Source organism: Acinonyx jubatus, chromosome A3 (genome assembly GCF_027475565.1).
Source record: "Acinonyx jubatus isolate Ajub_Pintada_27869175 chromosome A3, VMU_Ajub_asm_v1.0, whole genome shotgun sequence".
NCBI lineage: Eukaryota > Metazoa > Chordata > Mammalia > Carnivora > Felidae > Acinonyx > Acinonyx jubatus.
This window is the reverse complement of record NC_069388.1, coordinates 120,757,940-120,764,862: the sequence shown is the minus strand read 5'-3', so window position 1 is coordinate 120,764,862 and position 6,923 is coordinate 120,757,940. Positions and strand designations below refer to the sequence as shown.

The 6,923-nt window shown below is 37.8% G+C and overlaps 1 pseudogene; it reads left to right on the top strand.

The window, feature by feature from the left end:
* Positions 1–807: 807 nt before the first annotated feature.
* Positions 808–2,338, top strand: LOC106977108 (E3 ubiquitin-protein ligase Mdm2-like; annotated as a pseudogene).
* The last annotated feature ends 4,585 nt before the right edge of the window (positions 2,339–6,923 follow it).

Below are 6,923 nucleotides of genomic sequence, written 5' to 3'. Positions count from 1 at the left end.
ATGGAAGATGGTTTGATTGGCTGAAAATGAGCTAGTCGATGTCCTAATGAGGGTTTTGATTAATTCACACCAATGATTCTGAATTTGTGCCATCTACTTTAAAAAGAAACCTAACTTGTGAAGCATTATTTCGTATTTTTCATCCAGAGAGGATTAGTGGAGAGAAAATTAAGTTCCCTCATCTAAGTAAGTACCTCAGGGAACTATTCACCTATCAATGTATGGGAGAGTTTCAGCCTGTAACTTACCCAATTTCATTAGCATTAATGGGAGTTTTGTGTGAAATCCTGTGTGAATCATTGCTTTAGGAGATCTGTAAGAGTTGGTTGATTACTTTTATTTTGTAATGGCTCTATTCTCCAGCTCAAACTTTTAACTCGTTAGGCTTGCAATAGATGCTAACTTTTGGAAGGAATCAAATTTGGTCTCTTTAAGGTAATTAAATCAGAGGAGCATCACATGGAATTATTCACCATTGTGAATGTTAGATGCTTGCTGCATATTAGGTTCCCAGATGTTCCACTGGACTGCTGTCTATAGTGTGTGAAGACTTAAATTTGATTTTTTAGCTTTTATCCAATTCTGTTTTATTAATATGCACTTATTTATAAGTATTCTTACTCAAGCCCTCTATTTTTCCCTCATTGCTGGGCCATGAATTCTGCACCCATTTGGGTGATCCTTCATGCACCCGGCCCTTGCCTTTCCTTGGCTTCTACTTACCAATGATTCTTACATGGTATGAAAAATAATTTGTGTCCAAACCTGGACGATTTTGAAAATTAAAGGGGAAATTTGAGAGTCTGCATGGCCTGGGTGCACATGCACAAACACCCAGGAGATGCACTAGGGGACATGAGCAAGCTGGGCTCCTCTTGGGTCCTGTGCAGCCTTAGTGACTGGGATGAAAACAGAGCAAGAAGCCCAGCTGGTGGGCAGCCCTGGGCCCTCTGACTGAGGTCTTGCTGGGTTTTTTTGTTGTCAGGGGCCTCCTTCTTTGGACCTAGGGTGCTCATGTATCCCCAGGCCTGGGATTTAAGAGCATTTTGAGAATTAAGAAGAAGAAAAGAGAACTTCTGACTCGGCAAAAATGTGGATGAATTACCTGGTGAATGACAAAGAAAGCACCCGAAATCTTACAGTATTTCTCTTTCTTTGATGAAAGCCTCACTTTATGTGTTACAAGGGAGATATAGTGTGAAGAAGCAAGAGCAGGGAATCCAGAGATTCCAGCAAATCCGGATCTTGATTCTGGGGTAAGTGAACATTTGGGTGGTTGGATCAGGATTCAGTTTTAGATTAAATTGCTGTAGAATTTGAAGCTGAATCTCAATTCAGAAGACTGTAGCCTTAGTGAAGAAGAATAACTCTCAGAGGAAGATAATAAGGTATATCAAGGTAAAACAGGCAGGAGAGAGTGAAGTAGATTCACTTGAAGAAGATGTTGAAATTTCCTTGGCAGACTACTGGAAGTATACTTTATGAAAGGAATCCTTCCCTTCCACTCCATTGCAACAGATGCTGGACAATTGGTGAGAACTGTCTTCAGAAAGAGAAAGTATCTGTACAAGCCTATCTAGAAAAGTCAATACAAGTAGAAGAGGGCTTTGATGTTCCTGACTGTAAACAAATGAACAAACAAAAAACTACAGTGGATGATTCCAAAGTGTCATATGTTGAAGAAAATGATGATCACACAAGCCTCACAAAATCTAACAAAGTAAGCACTACACTCAGCCATCAACTTCTAATTGCATTACTTACAGCAGCCAAGAAGATGTCAAGGAATTTGAATGCGAAGAAACACAAGACAAAGAATAAAATATGGAATCTAGTTTTCTCCTTAATGCAATTGATTCTCGTGTGATTTGCCAAGGTTGACCTAAAAATAGGTGCATTGTCCACTGCAATATCTTATGGCATATTTTGCATGTGCAAAGAATCTTAAAAAAGTATGCAAGATGAAAAAGTCCTAGAGATATGCTGTACAACATCGTGCATACAGTTAACACAGTATGAGGTACTTAAAATATGTTGAGGATAGTTCTCATGTCAAGTGTTCTTACACAGACACACACAAATGCACACAAAAGAACAAAAGGAAATTGCTGGAGGTGATGGATATGTTTAGTACCTTGATTGTGGTAATAATATCATGGGTGTATGCTAATGTCCAAACTTACCAAAATGTATACATTAACACGTGTAATTTTTTGTAATTTATATCAATTATACCTCAGTAACCTTAAAAAGAAAGAGACATAAGCCCTACCCAGTATAAAGAAAACCAATTCAAATGACTGTGATATTTCCACTAGTTGACCTGTCCATAAAATAGAATTACATATTTCTAACAGTATAACCCAAAACATTTAGATGAACATGAAATGTATTATTTTTTTATATATGTCAAAGCAAGAAAGTATTTAGTCCATGCATATTTCTTGTCTTCAGTGTCATTTACCTACTGGGAGTAGATAATGAATATTTGCCTCCTTTCAGAAAAATGTAAATTTGTGTTTATATTGTATATTTGGTTTTTAATGTAATTTGGATTAGACAGCTCATCCTTAACATCTATGCCTTATATTTTAAATCTTATCCACTTTCTCTTAAATGAGAAGTACCTGATTTTACTTTTATATAAGTAGGGCGTTTAAATGTAACTTATTTAGTACTTTTCATGTAAGGAGAAAAAGTTTGTGTGAAAGATTTAATATAAAATTTTTCAATACCCTTTAATCTTGCGATTCTTAGTTTCTCTGCTCTTTCAGAGCCTCTTAAAATACTTTTTCCAGATAAAAAATAAATTGGTAGTTATTTTTGGTGCTATGTAATTAAAGTGTACTTCTTCTTCAGCCACTTTGGTGTATAAGGGATTAGTGGTAAAGATGTTGTCACTTGAGAAGTCTGTGGGAATAGGCATCATATATCATATACCCCACAAGACAAAACCTTTTAAGGCTCCCTAGTAGAGTATGAAATTGTCCTGGTGGGGAGAGTTATAGCTTGGTCTAGCAGTCTCTTCTCCATGGGTGATTTCAGGATTTGGTGGAATCAGTTGTTTCCTCTAAATTGATACACAAATCTAAGACAATTTGAAGTATCTTCTTGGGCTGGCTTACATAGATCCTCATTTTTCCCAGGTTTCAGAACTTTGTTTATGGTACATTCTAGAAACTAGTGAATTCAGAAAGATATGTTTGGAAATCTTATAGAAAAAAACTAGTCATTTTAAAACTAGCTAGAAAGGTCATACCTTTTTTCTAAATTATCCAGAAATTATGCATCAACCTTCCTTCAAGAAAGACAGAGTCAAAGCGTAGGATTCTAAAATAGCTCTCAAATTATATAAACTAATTTCTTGATTTATGTTTATTTTTTTAACTTTGAAAAATTTATTTTTTGAGAGAGGCAGAGACAGAGTGAGTGGGGGAGGGGCAGACAGAGAGGGAGACAGAGGATCCCAAGTAGAGTCCGTGCTGCCAGCACAGAGTCCAATGTGGGACTCAAACTCATGAAACTGTGAGATTATGACCTAAGCCAAAACCAAGAGTCAGATGCTTAACTGACTGGGCCACCCAGGTGCCCCATCGTGATTTATGTTTAAGTGCAAATCTTATTTGAAGCAAAATATTGTGAATACTACTTTGATTTAGGGTCCCAGTGTTTTTCTCCTATGACAGCTGTACATCTCCTATGACCGCTGAGGACAATAACATCAACTGAACTGTAAGTTTAGAACAGAATGAAGGAGTCATTTTGCATAACTTTGTGTGCCAGTCACTAATAGTATATTGTTGTTATAAACTTCAGAATGAAAACTTACATACACACGTGCTTACCCATGTATGCTTATGTAAGCAAGAAACAAATGACTGGAGGGATTAGTACTTTAGCCACAGAGTGGTCCTCAAATTCAGTAAAACTTCATTAGTTTGGAATTTAAGACACATCAACCAGAACTAAGTAGAATTCATCCTTTTTGAGGAGAGTTGGTGGGATAAATGAGATTATCAACACTGTATGTTCAGGGTATATATCTGCAGTGATTATGCTATTTATAAAACATTCAAATCTCTGCACAACTGGAGTCTCATTTGGCCTGCCTATGGATTACTAACGAATTTAGTCTTCATTTTTCACATTTTTTAGGTTTAGTGTGCTTATTTATTGATTTACAAATAAATAATTCATTAAATGTTTGCTTAAGAAAAACAAAATGAAAGAGGGACCTTTAATGGTTATGTAAGGATGACAAGGAGAAAATGAGTGACCTTACCTTTACCTCTAACCTTCCAAAATATATACTCATTCACACGGATACAAGCCTGCTCCTTAAAATCTAGAAAAGTTCTGCTTATAAAACCCTAGTTTTTTTTTCTGTTATTTTTGTTTTTTTCACACTAAAACTTTCCACCCTCCTAGGCCTCCAGTTAGTTTTATTCCAACTTACCTTTCCTCTGACCAAGGTCTCCATACTTCTATCCTCTCTACTTTTCCATTACCTACCAACGGATGTCATCTTCCACCCTCACCCACTTCTTCTGCTTTCAGATTTCAATGGCACTTCCCTAATCAAGCACCAGACTAGGGACACTGTTCAGAGAAAACAAGAACTTCACAAAAAACTGTTCCTTTAGGCGTGTTATCTCTGGCATCCAATGGGCACAGGGATAGTCTGACACACTGTTATCTCAGTAAACTGTCTCTTGCCATCACTCCACTAGCTATTTAAAATCTTCATCTTCCTGAGGCCTTCTACTCACTTGCCCTGTAACCTACTGGGAGCTGATAATTCTCTTGCTTATTTCAGAACAAACAAAGGCCATTAAAATTGGAAATCTGTTAATGTCAAACTCATAAAGCTAAATGGACCCGAACCCTTATTTTTTATCTTTTACATATACCACAATGTAAGAGAGACCTTCCTCCTTTGAAAGATTCATTCACCAGAGTTGTTGAATCTATAGTCTGCTACCTCCCAAGAGACTCTGCTACATTGATTTTTCCCTCTTTCTGCAGTGGCCGCAAAAAAAAAAACACACACACACAATTGGCTAACATTGGTTGAGAGGATATGGACCCACACTGACAGATGAAGAGAGGAACACCTAGACAAATGTCCAAAACCATGCTGCTTGAGAATGGAAAGGCTAGGATAAGATAGAAATGTGAGACCCCACAGATAGAGAAATTATTTGCTACTGTATATTGACTGTATCATGTAATCATTTAAATATCTTCAGGTCTCTCTCATCTTAAATCAAGTTCCATGAAATAATCCTGGAATGATTGTCTATTCATATGGTCTCCAATTTGTACACCTCCTGTTTGTTCATCAACTCACAACAATCTGGCTTTGCCCTACTTTGTTCCCCTGACACCTCATTTCCCTGTGATTATCTGTGAGATTTAAAAAAAAAACTTTGTTTATTTAGAGAGACAGACAGAGACAGAATGCAGGGCAGAGGCAGAGAAAGAAAGGAAGAGAATCACAAGCAGGCTCTATGCTGTCAGAGGAGAGCCCAAAGCAGGGCTCGATTCCATGAATCATGAGATCATGACCTGAGCCAAAATCAAAAGCCAGACATTTAACCCACTGAGCCACCCAGGCACCCCAGTCTGTGAGCTTTTTGTTGCAAAGACCACTTCTCCTTTCTGAGTCTTCATATTTGACATTTTTAATCACTCAGTGTTTTTTAAAAATGTTCTTTCCCTGAGTTCTATGACACCACATGAGATGGCTTTCTTTTGACCTCTGGGGCTGCTCTTTTTTTTCTTTTTTTGCTTTCCTTCATGTACTTCTATGTCCTTAAATGGTTCTCTTTTATTGAGTGTCAGAGGCTTCAGGTCTATGTTACCTCTTCTATTATGATTACTTGGATGAGGACCTGTTTGCTGATGCCTCCCCGAAAGTTGCAAGGAAGTTCAGTTTGAACTCTCATTCACCACCATCAACTTTAGCTCTCACACACCTATAGTTTTAAAGTTTTTTTTTCTTTTCACAACTCAGACATGCAGTGCAAACTTTAGAGCAGTTCTAGTGATTGGCAATGTAGCTAAAGAAATATTTTGATTGCCTTGCTCCTTTGGTTCTTCATCATGTAGCTGGGCTTTCTTGCACCCACTTCTGATGCAGCCTGACACAGATACTTACTGTCATTTGTTTTATTTCATCATCTCCCTCTTATTGGTGCTAAGGTTAGCATAATTGTCATTGGCAGCCTTTTTCTGCCTTTACAAACGTCCAGGCAATAGCTTGGGTTCTCAATTTGAGTTACCAATTTGTGGGTTGTAGAGAAGAAAATGATAGTTCCCAATTTTATGGAAACAATAAGGTGGGACTTATAAATTAACAATCATAGGAGTTTTCTGATGGAAGTCTAAAGCCTGTGGCTCCTCTCACTTACAGAGCTGGAAACTCTGATCTGCCATTGGTGTTCTTGGCTCATACACAGTCTATATCTGCAAACATCAGTGACTGTGCAACAAGGGTACTTTCACTGGTAAATCAGCAGTGAGATACATCAGTGTATTTAGGGACCAGCCCTGGTCTGGCACCCAGCATATCCCTCTCTACTTAGTGGCATACAGAGAACAGGTAGATACAGTTGTACGCAAGTGCCAGGATATATACTATTAGCAAAATTTGCTGCCAAGTTCTTGGACTGGTCTTGCCTAAAGGTAATTTAATTTCCTTTGAAGACAGGGTCTAGATTAGGGTGTACTTCTGTTTAATTAGATTTCTTTGTCCATTGTTTGCCTACCCATTATCCTTTCTTTCTTCCCATTGTACTATTTTAGTCACCACAGAACAGCAACAGGTGATCAGAGAAGAAAGACAATGCTAGTTCAATTGGAAGACTAAGACCTGAAGTCAGTGCCCCAGCGAACCTCACACAGACCTCTGAGCCTATCTA